This window comes from Notothenia coriiceps, unplaced genomic scaffold, assembly GCF_000735185.1.
Source record: "Notothenia coriiceps isolate Sejong01 unplaced genomic scaffold, NC01 NC01_scaffold00023272, whole genome shotgun sequence".
Taxonomy (NCBI): Eukaryota; Metazoa; Chordata; class Actinopteri; order Perciformes; family Nototheniidae; genus Notothenia; species Notothenia coriiceps.
The window spans coordinates 87836-105385 of record NW_011355973.1 but is presented as its reverse complement, the minus strand read 5'-3'; the positions used below and the strand labels follow the sequence as shown (position 1 = coordinate 105385).

Below are 17550 nucleotides of genomic sequence, written 5' to 3'. Positions count from 1 at the left end.
TAGGGGACTGGCTCCTTCACTGTGGCTCCACAAATGAATGAGCTCGTACTGTAGCAGGGGTCTAAATAGGGTTAGTAATTTCAGAGCCCTGGGACTTTACGACTGATCACAATATTCTGGGACAGGAATAAGATCGCCCCCTAGAGGCCTGGAGAAACCTAGATACTGAAGAGCGAGAGGGAGGGAGTGAGACTCATCATATTTGCCACTTGAATGACTTTCTATATGAGAAGCCTATAGAGTAAGCTTCTTCAGAGATAAGCCTAAGCTACACCATGGTTAATGATGTTAGACTACTAAAGCACATTTTCAAGACAACCTTAGTTGGTAGAGGTGGTGTTTGATACAGGTCTGAGATGAGAATATTACATTTCTTATTGTTCATAAACACAAAATATCAATGTACCTTAAATTGAATATCTCTTCGTGTGATGAAATAGCCAACTCAAGAACATCATTTTATGTTTTTACAAAGTCACAGCAAGTATTCTGTTTATTTTCTGTAGGTGGAGAACTTTGGTGTATATTTACAAAAATGAAATGTGGGTATCATACTAAAGATCTGTAGAAGTGCACAGGAGCTAGAACTTTAAAACTGGGGCATGTTTAGGCATATTTATCAGTTTATGCGATAAATATTCCATACAAGTCATGATGTGAAGGTGCTCGAGTTGGAAAATAGTCAATCAGAACCTTGAACTACATACTGTATGAGTCACAGCAAACCAGACCTTCTGGCGAATGTCTGCCTCTTATCTACAAGCAGTGACAAAAGTCCTGATGGCTTGTTAGGGAGCAAACCAGGCAAAAATACACACAGGTTAAAAAACTGACCTGCAAATATCAAAATTGATTTGGACTGATTGTAAAATATTGTTTTTACATTGTGTCTCCAACCCCTGTTAGTCCGACAAATACACATATTATCCTCCCAGCAATAAATAAAAACACTTTCAGTTCATGGGCTTTGATTCTAAGGTGTTTCAAGTGTTAAATTCCCACATTTTCTTAGAGATACCAATGCTACCTTTGAAGAACCTCCAGGCCAGACACCATTTTAAAATACAATTTGCAGCTAAAACCATTTTACCTTTGTGTTGAGATTGTTCACCTAGTGGCAGTGCACAAGCAATTTTGGAACACTCCTTGTGGTGCTTTACTCTGCTTGAACTGGTACTTTAAAGAACACTGCTGTTGGGTTTGTTGTTCATAAATCCTATGAATTATCCAGCTAATTTACAGCTGTATAGCTTTTGTTTATCTGTTTCTCTTTCTCTTACAAAACACGCATTGATGTCCTACTGACTTCTGATACTCACACTGTTCCTTTATTTGTGTTTCTTTAGAAACTGACCAGGGAGGCCGAGCAGCTTCAGAAGGATCACGAATGGCAAGATGGTGTGACGGTAAAGTAGGACAACTGCTCCTCTCCCTCCTTCTCGGAGACCAATTTATTTTTCTCCCTTTCCTTTCCAGGCAAACTGGTTTTTACTTCCTTTCATCTGTTTTTCAATTTCCTCTCAATTGAGCTATTTCCTTCTATTTGCACTTGTTGATATTTTATGACAATGTAAACAGCATCACAGAGACAATGTGGTTATAAAACCTGCATTTAAACAAGAGTGAAAAACAATAACACACCAAAACACAGTCCTACATTTATACGCACACTATGTTTACTTTTAGGGTTGTCTTCAGTATTATCTTAGAGACTCTCTGTTTAGTTTTACAGGCTACGGCAAGTTGAACATGGCATTCTCTTGCTGCTGACCTTTAAAACACAAGAGAGCTGCTCTTGAATAAAAAAAAAAGAGAAGTAGTATCACTGTGTGTTTGAGCCTGCGTGCTCCACTGACTCTCACATTTGCAAACACTCAAATGCCCCACGAACATGCATGCATACTGATGCACATGCACACATACACACTTATTGATAGCCTCACCTGACAGATACACATGCACAGTCCCTAGTGTCATATCCTCTGTCTCCAGGGAGACGAGCTCGCTGTCATGGTACAATTCCCACAAATGGATTTTTAACACTGCGCCTCCTGGGGGATATTTGAGAAAAGGCTTTAACTGATTTAAAACGAATGATTATGAGCCCTACTTCCCTGCAAAGTCCATTTTTATTCATGGTTGCTTACACTCTAGAGCTGTAGTCTTGGGGTGGCTGGGCGGCGCCCCCTCCTTCCCTCGCTGATGGTCTGAGGGATGGAGCTGCAGTGCGGCTGTCCCTTCATCTTAGGCCTGAGGAGGGGTGACACCTGCCTCTCCCTGACCGGCTCAGATGAACCTCGATCGGATGTGTAGCCGTGCAGGAAGTGGAGCGGGGGTCACAGTGACCACACACAGCACACCTGTTCATAAGCAGCTGCATCCAATATGGCATCAATACCGCCTCAAGTGGAAAAACCAGCGCTTTAATCCAACCACCACATCAAAACTCCTGTCTGCCTCTGTTTTTCTTTTCTAGTTCCTTTCTCTCTTCCTGTCTCATACCCTCCATTATCCTCTGCAACCCCCATCTTATTCATATACCTCTACTGTTATCTGTATGCGTTTTTAATCAGGCATGAAAACAGTTGGAATATATCATATTGTGGCAAATACTGCAAAATAATTCTAATGGTGCGCCTCCATTAATAATGTGTTGGAGCTGATTTCATTTGCCTTTATAATTAGGCCAGGTAATGAATCTCAGCAGGGGCAACTGTGAAAGCATTACAAAAAAATCCAAAAAAAGAGGTGGAGGGGGGAGTGGGAGTGGGAGAGGAAGATATGCCTTATACTTGCAGTGATATTTCTCCTGTTTGTAGATTTTGTGCTTTCCTAATTTCTCTTTTAGGTGAACACTCTGCTGACTGACACTCTAATTAGATTAGGGCTGCATGCTCTTTGGGCATATTAGGAGAAATGTGTTGCATTTTAAACTAGCGGGTGGAGCAGTCTGTCAAATGAAGAGAAAAGGTGTTTATGCATGAGCGACAGAGCGTTTTGATAGCTGTGTGTGTGTGTGTGTGTGTGTGTGTGTGTGTGTGTGTGTGGGAAAAGCGTAATTTGGTTTATTTGCATGTGTTTATTAATGCCAGGTTCTGTACCTGGCCCAGCCCATCTGCTCGCCTCGCGCCAAAACGATGACATCATACTGTAGAAACTCAATGATATGCCTGTTCCTCATAGCGTCTGCCATCCCAGCTGTTACCGTAGCAATGAGACGACCTCACTCTTCTTCTCTCACTCTCTCACACACTCACACACACATTTAAGCTTTTTTTGGTCTAACTACAGAGCCGGTTTTTGACCATCCCGACCGCTGGACATTATGGATGTCAAAATGTTGATCGTAACAACTGTTGTGATGGTCGTTCAGGGTTTTAAATCCATTGGAAGGAAATGGTGTGTGAAATAGACATTAAAGTGTTGGATTGCCGCTGGTTTCTCAAGGTCAAGTGCCCATCCCTCTGTGGCACTCTGTGACTATTGTGTTGGCAACAAAGTCATCCCAAGGTGACACAGTCACTTCAGCTATGCTCTGCAATTCTCATTGGGAGGGAACAAACACAGCAATACAAACACATTAACGTATTGAGCTGGTCAAAACAACACAAATAATAAACAAATCAATTTGTTGGTTTTCAGCTGAAAATTGGATTAAATGATTGTGTTGATGTCCATCTGAAGATTGAATGCACTCATGCATGATCTCTTAAACTCTAGGTCTTATTAAGGAGCAATGCATATTTGTGGATAGTAGGCAGATGCCAGAATGTGGCAATTATTGTAAAGGTTATACACATTTAATTGAGTTTTATTTGACCATAGCACATGAATAAAAACAATTGTATTCACCCAAGGCCTTAAAGACTGATAACCTATTAACTTGGACAGTAGGCCTGCTGAAATAGTTCAGAGTCAAGACTTGAAACAGTACGTGTAATACAAATGATAAAACTGGTCTTGCAAATATTTTACTTCCCTCGTTGAATAAAACCTACAAACCAACTACGTGGCCACACATAGGCTGAGTACTGCAGTTAAAGTTTTGTTAATGTTTGGCAATCAAATTCTCACATAAGTTTGTAGATATCACTTTTGTTTAAGTATATTAATCATTAATGTTGGTGCACAATGATGACGAGGCTTACTAAATACACCCGGTTTAGAGGAAGAGACAGTGTGGGAAAAATACACTTAGGCCTCTGCACCATACAGACACCAGTGAGTATGCTGGAACCAACTTATGGTTATGAGCATTTCATATATGATGGGACATTTGCATTTTGACCAGCTGAAATGGAATTTGATTTATCTTCAATAAATGCCTTTAAAAGTCATGTAGGCATTGTTGCTATCTTCAAAAGGAATGAATTCAGCTATTATAAGATAACACGGCTTCTTTACATCTGGTCATTAATTCATTCGGACCAGCAAAGATATGTTAAGAGATATCTTGTCCCGACTGATCACGTTTTGATAGTGACTCCATTATGCATTTGTATATATCTTGATTGACTTTTTAGTTTTTCAAATGAGACGTATTTCAATTTTCTGTGCAAACATAGGAAAAGTAGCACAAACGATGTGCTAGTAATTAGATAATTATACAGTTTTCAACAATTATATTAGTCATCGCAGGTTCAGTATAAACATGTCATACGTTTCATCTCACCCTTCAACACACTATTCTTCCAAACTAAACTGGGGAGGTAAACACATGGTGTCTTTTTGAGTTAAAAGTTTCAAACTGAAGTTATAGTCAAACCAAGGTGGTTCCCAACCACCTTGGGGGGGGCGCCAGGCCTCAGATGATTTGAGGCCAAATATCATATTTAGACTTTTATTTTTTTTTTAGATATAATTGTAACGCAATACATGATTGTCACTAAAAGCCTTGTCTCTATATTACAATAAAATATAAAAAATAATTGATTAATTTGAATAAAAATTCAAGTTAGTAGCTATTATTAGCATAAAAAGACAGAAATGTATAATTCTTTCTTTAATAGAAATGTTTCTTCTGCCCGTAAAGGGTCCAAACCGGGCTTTTCTGGATAAGCGTATTTTTAAAACATAGTCATTGTCCATGCCGGTTTCAGTTGGATTATTTGTCACAGTTGCTCCGATCAGATCGGTCTCCTCCATTTTGTAGNTGTATGACGTCCTTTTTGTTTTCTGTTGTTTTTCTGTTTTTCATGTGTAACCAACGTGCTGCAGGTCTCCCTTGAAAAAGAGATCGTTGATCTCAATAGGCGCTTTCACACCGGAGTACTTTTCCCAGTATAGTTCCGATAGTTGCGTTCACTTCACACCAAAAGAAATCAGGAACTAGAACTTACTTCATGATAACCTTTTCACCCCCTTTGTAGTCCCTGCTAGAGAGCAGGTACTTTCCTGGGAGAAAAAGGTTCCCATNAAAAGTCTAAAAAATGCTACAACTACAGTCACAAACTGGATGAATGTGAAGTACTCCAATAGTGCTCCTTAATTATGCTTTCATCCTCCTTTAACAAAATACTTCACATTCATCCAGTTTGTGACTGTAGTTGTAGCATTTTTTAGACTTTTAAACTGTAATTACTGCTGTGCCCCCCCCCTTGTGTGTGTGTGGGGGGGGGGCGCAACTTCCAACAGGAGTCATTTGGGGGGGCTCTTGGGAAAAAAGGTTGGGAACCCCTGAACCAGACGATGCAGCTCATTATAAAATAACATAAAACTGTCTGTGATCAGCCTTATTTTCAAACTAACTAACAGACATATAGATCCACTCATCTCTCATCGTATACCGTCTACAGATGATGAACATTTTTGCTTAGCTGATGGAGGGTTGACACGAGGTGCAACACGTTGGAACAGAGACACGAGATTGGATGAAAGAAAGGACAGAGATTGTGGAGATTGGAGGAAGACATGTACTTTCCATCAGATTGTGATGTGGCAGCTGCTGTACGTTTGAAATGCATTAGTGCTAATAGCGGTGCCATTAGGGGAGAGAGAGGCACTCTGTTGATGGGTTGCCATGATGAAACCAGGAAGAGGGGGTGACAAAGAGAGGCAGAGAGAGGTGTAAGTGAGAAAGCAAGCAAGTGAGGGAAGAAGGTATAAGAGACGCAGAAAACGGGAAACAGAGATGGAGCCATCTTCCAGGCCATTTACTGCAATCATCACTCTCTAATCAATCAAGCCTTTCATCATAGGACAACACAGTCTCTCCTTTTCTTTCTCTTCACCCTCTGCCTCGCTCTCTCTCTCTTCATCACCACCACTCAGCCACCCACTCTCATACATAACACAATGATATTCATGTGACCTCTTTCTTGCTCTTCACACATGTATGTTCATTGGTACCTTTGTAATGCATACAAATAATATTCATAAATAGCCTACAGTGTTCCCCTTACCGATGCTAAAAGCCTTCGCGTTTCTCGATCGTCTTTTGACAATTCTTTAAATTAGATACTTTAAATTATTTTGTGTGAATGTTGGCTACTGTAAGCCAGCATTTTATCTACATTGAATGCCCTGCCAAAAGGTCCCCTAAGAGGCGTAACACTGTCTTAAGTGCTAGGGGCCCTGGCTACAGTTGCAAGGGTTTGTTCACTTGACCAAGTTCGGCTCCTTTCATAATGCCTCTATTTGAGATAATTGGTCCTTCAGAGGAAATGAGTGAGAATCATTGTGGCGACTCTCAACCCAGCCCTCGAAGCTACCAGCTCCATTAGCCACAGAATACATTAGTCTTATGAGGGCTGCATTTGACAGATTCAAATTCAGATTCTGGTAAAATACTCACAAAATTAAGAGAGACGCCTCATTCTGGTTTTTGTTTCATCTCACTGCACTCAACATTTACATTTTTTATGTAATTTTTTCCCTCTCTTTTTTCTTCTGGAAATGTTGCCAAAACCCTGTTTTCATCTCTCACCGGATTAGCTAAAACAGACTGCAATTAACCATTAGTCCAAGCGCATGCATTTTAGTATTTAATAGCACATATTCTCGCGCAGAATTGTGGAATTTATTTCTATCCCTTCGGCCATTTGTTGAGTCAAACAGGATGGTGGTGTTTTATTTGCAAGTTAATTTATATATATTGGGAAGTACATCGTTTTTTTGTATACACTGACCATCATGTTGTTCTCATTTTGCCTGTTCAGTTTTCCTGAATTGTATATTGGTCCCTTATTTTTAAACCCAGGTGCAGACCTTCTGAAGCACAAGTACAAAATAAAATGTGTCAGCACCACAACAACCAAAACGATATCTGTAGCGGAGGCCCGAGAGGGGGAGGTTAGAATATGGCCATGTGTGAGCCTTTTTTTAAATGCACAGTGCTTATTTCAAACTCTGATAAGCATAGCCACACTGCATTATAACAAATAAACTGCATCAATTTTCATTGTGAGCATTTTTTTTTCTTACGACAGCGCTGAGACAGTGCTTGCAGCCTGCCGAGCACGTAATGGAACTCATAAACATTGTTATCACTGAATCCTGAGCCACCGAGCAGACTTCCATCTGCTCGCCACTGGATGGGGAGAAATGAGGGGGGGCTGCCATGTGCATAGAAATTCCTGCACAGTTTACAATAGAGCCGAGTCTTCTCCCTATCAAATGTATCTGATGGCGTGGCTGCCTCACTAGAAACTGCACCAAGCTTTACTTATACTCAATACTGAGATGCATCTGCCATGGGTGCTAACACAAAACAAGAGAACAACTTGGAAGTGTGTGTCCTTGTAGATCAGACCACATTTGATCAATTTGTCAATTATAATAATGTTGATACAGACTTCACTTTAAACTCCCATTTTGACTGAAGCTTCTCCTTCTTCCTGATCTCTCTCCTCTCCTCGTGCCTCCCCTCTCTTTCCATCAGCTTGCTGCTCGGCTCACAGCTTTGATCAGGCTTTCGGTTGCTGTGGTGACCCAACAGTTTTGTAATTTCAGCTTCTTGATTGCAGCCCACTGTAATTTGCTTAAGTGGTGCTCTCCAAGGTAGAAATGTCCTTTTCTCAATCTTTTGCCCTTCCCTTCTCCAGCTCTTTTAGTTTTTTTCCACCACCACTTTGTGGCCTTTCTTTTCTTTCTCGCTCGCTCACCCCTAATGTTTGTCTGCTGCTTCAAGAGAGACCTCTTGAAATCTCATGCTGTTCTACACTCAAGCTGGAGGACTTTGGCAAAGTTTATATTCTCTTCCTGAATGGAAGAAGCCTTGAAGTGCAAGAACAAGTAATGAGAAACGTGAAGATAGAATAATGCAGAGAAGGAGAGAAGTTCAGGGGTCTCAGTCAGTAGCAGTTTGGCCGGCTGTCGCGCTAGTAAGGGTTGAGAGAGTACCCAATTCTAAATCCCAGCGATCGATCTCCGTGCCTCACAGGAGATGGGAATCAATAGTCAGAGAAATCCAGCAAGCCTCGATTTTCCCTTTTCAACACATGGCCAACATCCATGAAATGTTATTTTGTAGGACCCTTCTGGTAAGAGAGAAGAACAAAAAAGGTATTTGTTTATAGTTTCTCTTTTTTAATGTAGACATTGACACTAAATCACACTTAGAGCTTAAAAATTAATCTATTAAGTCATACTTAAATACAAATTCTACATCAAACATTTGTTTTAGCCATGCCTTTTATTAGAGTTGACAGTAGATATGAGGGAGATGTAAAATACAAAAGTTTGACCCACGAATCTAGTCCCAATTAAAAAAGATGTCTGTAGAAAATATGCCCTATATATCGTATGTCAAAGACTTGTTCCAGTGTACCAAGTTGTAGGAAAGGGGTGCGTCTGAGCAGGCAGGGTGTCATTTTGTGAGTGCTATCAGCCTGTATTGCGGTGACAGGCTGGTTTTGCTGTAGCAGAGGGCAGATGCCGGCTCTGGTTATGATATTTGTGTATTCTACCCCTGCTGTCCTTGATGTCTGTCTGCAGATATCTTAAGGCAGGCTTCCCTTTGTCATTTGAATGTTGGAATCATTGTGAGAGACAGCAAGGCATCTGATGGAAATGATTACGGGGTCGAAAATAACAGGTTTCCTTTGGTCGCCGCTGATTGTTGATTGGCCACTCTCAGTCAGCCTGTAGAGGGGGTAGGTGACTTAGCAGGACTCTACAGTATGGGTTGGAAGTGGGAAATGGCTGGAAAGCACCAGTGAAATGGAAATCTGTATTCAGACCTCTTGGAGAAATGGAACCATTTCACACAGATAAATGGAGCTCTAGTGTCATACCAAGCTGCAGTGTGATTGGACGGGGGACATCCTGACGGAGAACCAGTATGCTTGTGATTGGTTACCCCGGCTACAGGTGCCGTTAAAATGCTTCACCTGGATAATTGTATTTGCTTTATCAAATCCCTCTGGAATCCAATGATAGCGTATATATTGCCATGTCCTGTTTATCTTACTTGTCTTTATTGGGTGTTAAAGCACCTGCTTCCCCTCTGAGAATCAGATTGGGGGCATGTTTGGGAGGTGTTGGCATGCGTGTGTCATTTTGGATAGGCTTTTTATCTGGCACTGTGTCCATGCAGTGTGGTGATGCTATCAGTATTAAAACCTGCTCCTCAATGGAGCCCTGTCAGCCAACAATGGAGAGCAGCATTACCCAGAGTGCAGCAGGACAAAGCCTTCTCTCGGTATCGCAGGATTGTAATATTCACAGACTGCTTTAACTGCATTTACCAAGGGGAAGTGTCAGGCTCTGAAAGAAAGAGACAGCACAGCAGGGATGGGGGGGAATGAGAGAAACAAAAAAGAGGGAATGAAAAAGAGAGGAGAAAGAATAGGATTATTTGACCTGCACGATGTTTACAAAGAGAGATCTTTGGAGCAGAAATTGCAGATTCATGGGTGAAATTGGGGGCATGAAATGTAGCCATGGTATTAGTTACCTTAATATTTTTGTAATTATGTGTTCTTAATTTCACAATAATCACAAATTCTCTCTTACACAATTGTTCTCGCTCTGTCTCTTCTCCCTCACTATCTGTTGGGTTGCCGCCCATCTTTGTGAGGGTCTTTGAAGAGAGCGCGCGGTTAGAGGAGGCACGGCACTCTGCCCGAACAGGAGCAAGACATTGATGAGATGTGCATGGCGAATGTCATTCACTTTGCTGAATTTGCACTGTGTATTGGAGCTTTAATCTGGGGGCACATTTGTTTATTGGCATACAAATGAACATCTGCATGGAGCTATGCTTGGACGCCATGGTCTCAGCAGCTCCCTAATCGCTTAAAAGCCTGGAGATGCAGAGCATGCCAATGAAAGAGCGAGAGAGGAGGAAGAAGAGAGAGAGAGATGGAGGCAGCCGCGCCCAAGGCCTCCGTCATGCACTCCTTTATCTGAGTTTCACTGTAGCTCAATAGCTCTCCCCCTCGCTCTGTCTTCCAGGCCAACAGTTTAATTTCCAGTTTGCTGGTTGACTCTGTATTGACTTGACATTATAAAGAGGCATTTTGGTAACCTTCAGTGGTTAAGACTGTGACAACAGGCAATTCTTCAGACCAGACACCTCAAACCAGCCAGCGATCATTCAATGTGATGATTTATCACATCATTATATCATATATGGCAATATCATGGCACATAAATAAGTTGTGATGATTGATAGTAACAAGTAGGGATGGGAATTTGAAAGCAAATGTATATTTGAATATTCAACCCCCAAAACAACAGTTAACCGATTAACCGAAATGTACATATCCTATACAAAAAAAAATATTTGGGAAAATAAATAAACACATGTTCAAATAAGTAGCAGCTATTCAATACTCATTCTTGTTTAAGAATATGAGCATGTCTACATACTCAGGGGAGAGGCGGACGCAGAGACGTTTCACAATCAGGCCAGCTGTAGAGAAGACCCTCTCAGCTGGAATTTGGGCATAAGATGAGGTTTGAGTCTGCGTGATCTGCGTGTAGGGAGGGGCAGCAGCCATATCATTAGCTCGAACTAGCTAGATCTGATGGATTTGGACATAAACACGAATGAAGTATAACTGGACGCGAGAGAGAGAGATCAGCACCTGCAGCTCTGCCCGCTGTGAGGGACCGGTGAGCGGAGCAAAACACACCTTTAGACCCAACACACTTAGCTATGGCACTGTCGTATACATTGAATTATTCCATTTCATCATATGTAATCAACTTAGGCACCCCTCCCAAAAAAGAAAATGACAATAAAAATATTCATAACTCATATTCTCATATTCGAATACCTGAATAATTTCGAATATTCGATGAATCGTTCCCATCCCTAGTAACAAGCACATACTGTAGTAACTCAAATTTACAAGTGACAATGTGAAATATGATTTTGAGATTTGTTTCTCTATATTTAGCTTGAAACTATTTTTGCAATAAAGTTAGAGATTTAATAAAATATTATTTTTCAATAGATCATTTGTTCCAATCTTTTCAATCCTTTATTTAAATGTATTTGAATAACCAATGAACCGCACCCAGTAAAGGATAGACTTTGACATCATGTGACTCAAAAAGCCTCCACCAAAGAACAGGAATTCATATTTTATTCACAGACCCTGATTCAAGATCAAACTTGGTAAGGGGCTTTCAGATCTTTGACACGTGTATGCTTGTCTATGATTGAATAACCTCTGTTTTAAAATCATATTTCACAACCTCACGTTGGAACAGCAAACCTATGGGTCAAAGAAACTAAAGGAAATGAGCTGAACTCATTTGTTTCTGATGGCGTATTGTGATTTCATTTTGATGGCTCCCCCTTTAGTACGAACGCACTTGTGTATGTATTTCCTTTACATTTCATGTATCCTGGTTAAATTGGATGTCAATCATTTCTTACTTAGCATAGATAAATTGTAGGTGGACTCGTGTATTCGCTGGAGTCAAAGTGTACGAGTATGTGCTTAGCCGGGGGGATTGCCTTCCCCCCTCTCACTGGAGAGGTCTCACCGGCTAATACGGTCCGAGATTTATCTACTTCCAATGTCTTGAGTTTCATACCGTTTGACATGAAGAGATGGGATATAGGGATGCTGCGGAAATAAAAAGACAGAGGGGGAGATGGGTAAAGACAGGGGAAAGATTGGAGTGGGTGAGATAATAGGAGTTATATCTTCATAGTGGTTTTCAAACTTCATGTAAGCAGTTCTTCTCTGCAACCAAAATCACCTCGTTTGGTTTTCTCTCTTTTATTCTGGTGGTTGCATATTCTCATTAAGTGTGTGTGTGTGTGTGTGTGTGTGTGTGTGTGTGTGTGTGTGTGTGTGTGTGTGTGTGTATAGATGTGTACCTTATGGGCTGATGTGCGTGGGTTAATGAAGAGCAGTAAATGAAATCCTTCATTGTGTTTGATATAATGTCAGCTTCCATTAGGGAAACTGGTGCTACGAATTATTGCTAGACAATCGAGGCCAGGAGAGACGTGCTGTGTTTGTGTGTGTATGTGTGTGTGAAAGACGCTGTGTGTGCGTTTCTGCATGCTTGTGTGCACACCCCAGGGCACGGCGGAGGCACAGAGTGTGTTCTGTAATTATAAAATCATTAGCAGGTGTCCAGAGGAGATATGAATATGACTGTAATCTGTCCCCACCCATGATGGAGCGCTTGTCTCTTGCTCAAATGTCAGTCTGTCTCCGGCAGCCCATAGAGAGAGCTCTCAGATTCAAATTCAAAAGGTTTAGTCCCGGCGACCACACTCCGTCATTACAGGTACCCCGACATGTGACAGCCTTTATGCACCAGCCATTTTTCAATCACCTATTGTTACCCAACGCTTTACCGGGTAAATCACCTGTCAAGGTCCTCTTCACATAGGAGGACATTTTGGGGCTTTAAAGGCTCCGACCTTCACTTGACAGGGTTTTTGAAGTTAAATGTGTTACTACAAGCAATGGGTGACATTAAAATAACAGCATGTAGGGATGACATGGAAACACGCTGGCAGGAGAACAATCACGTATTCTGACAGACTGACAAAAGATAGGCAGGCATCTTCTGGTCAGACATAGCAACGAGCAGACATTGTAGCCCTGGCGAGGAGACAAAGTCACATTGTAATCCAGAGCAGAGGGGCGGTTTCTATAGCAACAGTAGGCATCTAACCTACGCGCCGCTGCTTTTGTTGGAATCTGAAATTGGCGACAGAAGGCTGGTATTGAGGATAGAGAGATTGGGAAAGATGAAGATAAGAAGGGGCAGGTTGGAGGAGGATGAGGAAGAGGAGAGAGGAAGCCGATCGAGATAAGGGTGAGGAGAGGGAAGGAGATGAGCGGAGGAAGATTGATGTAAGGGAGGGGCTGGAGATCATCGCCTGACCTCAGTATTTGTCTCCCGTTTGGAATTTGTTGGTCCACTCAGCATGATAGATTTCATTTACTGATAGCACTTTGTGTCATGGGGAATTTTTCAGACTTTGTTATGGCACATTTCCACTGCAGCGCGGTTTAAGCGTGCCGTGCCCGGCCCGTTTTTGGTTGCGTTTCCACTTGGCGTGGTTCCAACTAGCAGGTACTTTTTCACAGTTTTCTGGCTCTCCAAAATTGAAGTTCTTTCCGGGCCAACAACCGGGCTGAGTATGCTAAACTAGTGAGAGAATCTACTACAACAAAATTAACATATTTTACCGTGATTTTATTGTAATACACGTTTCAAAATGATGCCGAAGTAACAACATACTGATACCGGTTAGTAAAAAAAAAGAATTAATGCTTTGACAAGTCTGCAGACAGACGGCAGGAGAAAAACCTTTTAAAATGCGTGTTTTCTGAATGGAGATCGGCTAAGCTAACGCAGTATATGCTCCGACCATCCACACTCACAAAAACGGCCTACAGACATAAATAAACCAGCGACTGTATTCGCCATGACACAGACAGTCTGTGGTTTGTACTTGTTTAACTTTTGTCTAGTTTCTGAACAGATATGAGGAGCTGTGAGCTCGGCTAACATCTAACGGCTGATGTTGGTTTTGTGTTTAGCATTGAAGATGATGTCACGGCTCCGCCTACACTGCGTTACTATAGTTACTACCCCAGTTCCTAAACTGTAATGGAAACGCAGCATAAAGTGAGCCTGGCCTACCAAGGCCTAACTATGCCATACTAAGCCGTGCGAGGCCCTGCAGTGGAAATACGCCGTTAGTGTCTTTGTGTGACTGCTTTTTGTAACCCGTAAACTGGCCTTCTACACACATGATTATTTTCACTATTGTAAAGATTCTTTATTTATTATCGTTAACTCATTTGGCTAGTTGACGTTTTGTTTTGGGCGGTTTTGAATCCAAATATATTCATACGATATAAAAGAAAAGCAGGAAATCTCTCGAAATTATGATTATCAGAGAATTGAATGCTATGATGTTATATTTAACATAACATAATAATATTCTGTAAGCCTTACATGTCAAGAGACAGTAGATCTCAGTCACAAGGTGCCATGTGACCCCACAGTGGGTGATCAGTGATCTGGTCATGGGGTTATTGTACTCTGATAGGGTCATGGGTCAGTTATCTCATGTATTCATTGTAACTATATAAAAGCTCTCTCTTCAGTCTGAGTATTTGCACTAGGCTGTGGAGACATTGCTCTTCAGGCTGTGTGCCTCTTTTGTAAAAAATAAAAAAGACTCAGAAGGACAACTCTTTGGCTAGTTTATTTCAAGAATTTCCACCACAATGAGAGGCGTTATACAGCCATTTAAAGCCAAGACTTTAACAATTAATCAATGATCACATTAGTTGCTGTCCCTACTTGTGAGTGTCTAAGCATGGGATAATTTATTATTTACAGTACAGTATGTTTACAAGCAGGGTGCCGTTTGGAGAGATGAGGTTAGGATAGCTCCTTGCTCGGTGTGGTATCAGATGTGTGTTTAACCTGGACCCTGGCCCATAGAGAGCCGTGACCAGCTGCAGCAGATGGCCCCGCTCCCCGGGGGCAGCAGGCAGGGTCACAGCGGCTTAGGACTCGTCCACATGCAGCTACTTCTTCAGTGCATGCCTGTATGAAGGCAGCAGTTGTTGTTACGTAGTGGTACTGTAGGTACTGTGATGAATTGCTATTTTTTACCAGTAAATTCAATTTTCTTTCCCATCATATCCTGTCTGCTCTGAATATCAGATGAAATCTTGACTTTACAAAATCCATGAATCCCAACACCTAATTCTTCTTCAGCTTCTTATTCTGCTTACTACTAGGATATGTTATAAACCATTTAATATGTGTTTATATTGTTATTACAAATGTTCAACTTACTTAATGAGAACTTATTATTAAAAGGAGTAATGTAAATAAAGATGTTTGTGATAGCAATGTATTCACTAATGCTTCTGATACTAAGGATTTACTGAATGGTGCATTTTGATTGTACATGGTGCAGGTTTAGCACGAGTGAGGGATGTACAAGCTAACAGTGCAGTAAAGTAAACACAGCTGTGCAAACAGCCATGAAGCAAATGAAAGAAGCGTGTTAAATAAAACCAACATACACTATACTTGAGGGACAACAAGCGTCTGAGTCACATAATCGTCATGCTCAACATCCAGTGCCCCCTTGTGCAATCTGCACTCACTGTGTACATGTCTCTATCGATTGCAACGCAAAGCAGTAATAAGTGATGGATACAAAATAACAAAAACAACGATTAAGTGTTAGCAAGGGAGCTACATTGTTGGTTCTCTCACCAAACTCTTTCTCTTCGGTAATGTGTGTGTTTTTTTTGTGTATTAGTTCTTGTGAGTAAAGCTGCTGGAAGGTGTCCCTCGGGTGCGAGGAACCAAGCTTTTATTTACAGGAAGCAGCCCTGAATAATGAGTTGTAATGCCGCAGTAGTGAGAGTAAACTCTTCAGATGCGAGGGACCAGTCTGAGCAGGACTGGGCTCCAGATCAATCCTGCTGGCAGACACAACAACACTGTTGCTCTGCCACCGTCTCGCTCGCTCTCCCTCTTCCCTCTCTGCAGAGGCACAGGCTATTTTTAGCCTTGGCATCTCTTTCCCACTGCACCCACCACCACCCATTTCTCTCCACTGAATTCCTCCCTCCATATCCCCCCCGACTTCAGCCTCCATGCTCCCCCTCCACCTTAATCCAATGTAGATCCCTCCGCTCAGCTCCTCTGCTTACATCCTCACTCCAGATCTGTGACGGAGCTGGGGAGTGCTGGTAAGTAGAGGAGATGTGTCAGGGGACAGATTCAGCTCCTCCTCTATCTTGTCCACGCTCATTACCCAAAGACATAAGCTGCGTCCAGGCTGGTCTGCCCCCATGTTTGGTGTCAGTGAGAGTTTTTATCATACTGTTTCTTTGGTGAGTTGTCAGGGACTGAGCTGAGCTGAGTGGCTGACTGTGATTAGCACTGGAGGCCGGCCAAGGCCCCGCTCGTTGTGTGTAGAGAGGCTCTCACTGCAGGGAGGCAGCTGGGAGAAAGATGGAGGCTGCCTGACTGTGAAAGAAAAGTCCTTGTGTGCTTATGTATGTCCCTTTGTCTAATACCAGTAGGTGAGTAAGTTGTGTTTAAGACTCTCTCTACCTGTACTGTAGATCCCTCTTTCTCTGTGAGCCATCCTCCCTCACCAGACCCTGACCACAGCTCCTCCACTGTTCTGCCCTTGAGAGCGCGTCCTCAGCCAGCCTCTTCGTGATAATGAGGCCGGCCCCACGGATGCTGCTCGTGCCAAACAACCCCTGCCCTCCCAACACTCCTGTGTTGGGGGTCTTTGCTGGGGGTAAAGGCCGGGAGCTTGGTGGTTAGAGGCTGAATCTGGGGCTTAAGCCTGTGACTGGTTATATTCAGTTGGTAATTAAAACAGAGGAAAATTGCATACATTTACATTACTTTCCTTTTGTGAGAGCTGTATTCCTGGAGGGAAAACACAGCCCGCTGAGCTGGATAAGACTCCCAGAGAGGGCAACGTTTTGAGTTTATTCTTCTCTCACTGCAAACTGAGCTCATACCACAGCTTAAGTTTTCCACAACACATGAAAATGTTCCTACAGTGATTTTCACTAAGTTTGAACATGTGCCACATACATTGCATCTAATAGATCCTTTTGATAGTGTACATTTTGTATTGTAAAAGCCAGAAAAGCACAGGTAAACATTAACGATGGCCCCAATTCATTAAGTGATCAGCAGGCAAGGTCTTTGAACGAGCAGCACAATACCTCAGCCCTGAAACTGGCTCACTTAAATGGAACGCAGCCGTCATCAACAAAGGTACCTCCACCTGTGCTTTCCCTGCTTTGGCAAGCCAAAATGTTTGCTGGTCCATTAACAAAAGCATTGCCCAGATACATACAGCTATCTGCTCACCTTCTCATGACTCTCATTCCACATCACACTACTCTTCCTGTGTTCTGTGATGCTGATTATATTCTCATGCTGAACAGTGTGATTGAATATAAACATGACTCTCTAGCTTACCACCGCGATGAGTCGGGGTTGATATACACACTGCTATATCTTCTCTCATCACCTGTCTTTTCACTTTTCTTTTCTGCACAGGAGAGTGCCATTTCATACTACGATTCCAAAGCGGGTTCAGACTATGTGAGTACA

General features: G+C 42.1%; 1 protein-coding gene across 1 annotated transcript in view; it reads left to right on the top strand.

Annotated features, from left to right (window-relative positions):
* The first annotated feature begins 1350 nt into the window (after positions 1–1350).
* The window catches only part of LOC104954355 (voltage-dependent calcium channel subunit alpha-2/delta-2-like), a 47925-nt gene continuing 31725 nt past the window's right edge, over positions 1351–17550 (top strand). Inside the window, exons 1-2 of the mRNA XM_010781447.1 lie at positions 1351–1406; positions 17497–17541. The gene's annotated coding sequence lies outside the window, so the exon portion shown is untranslated. The remainder of the gene's footprint in view (positions 1407–17496; positions 17542–17550) is intronic.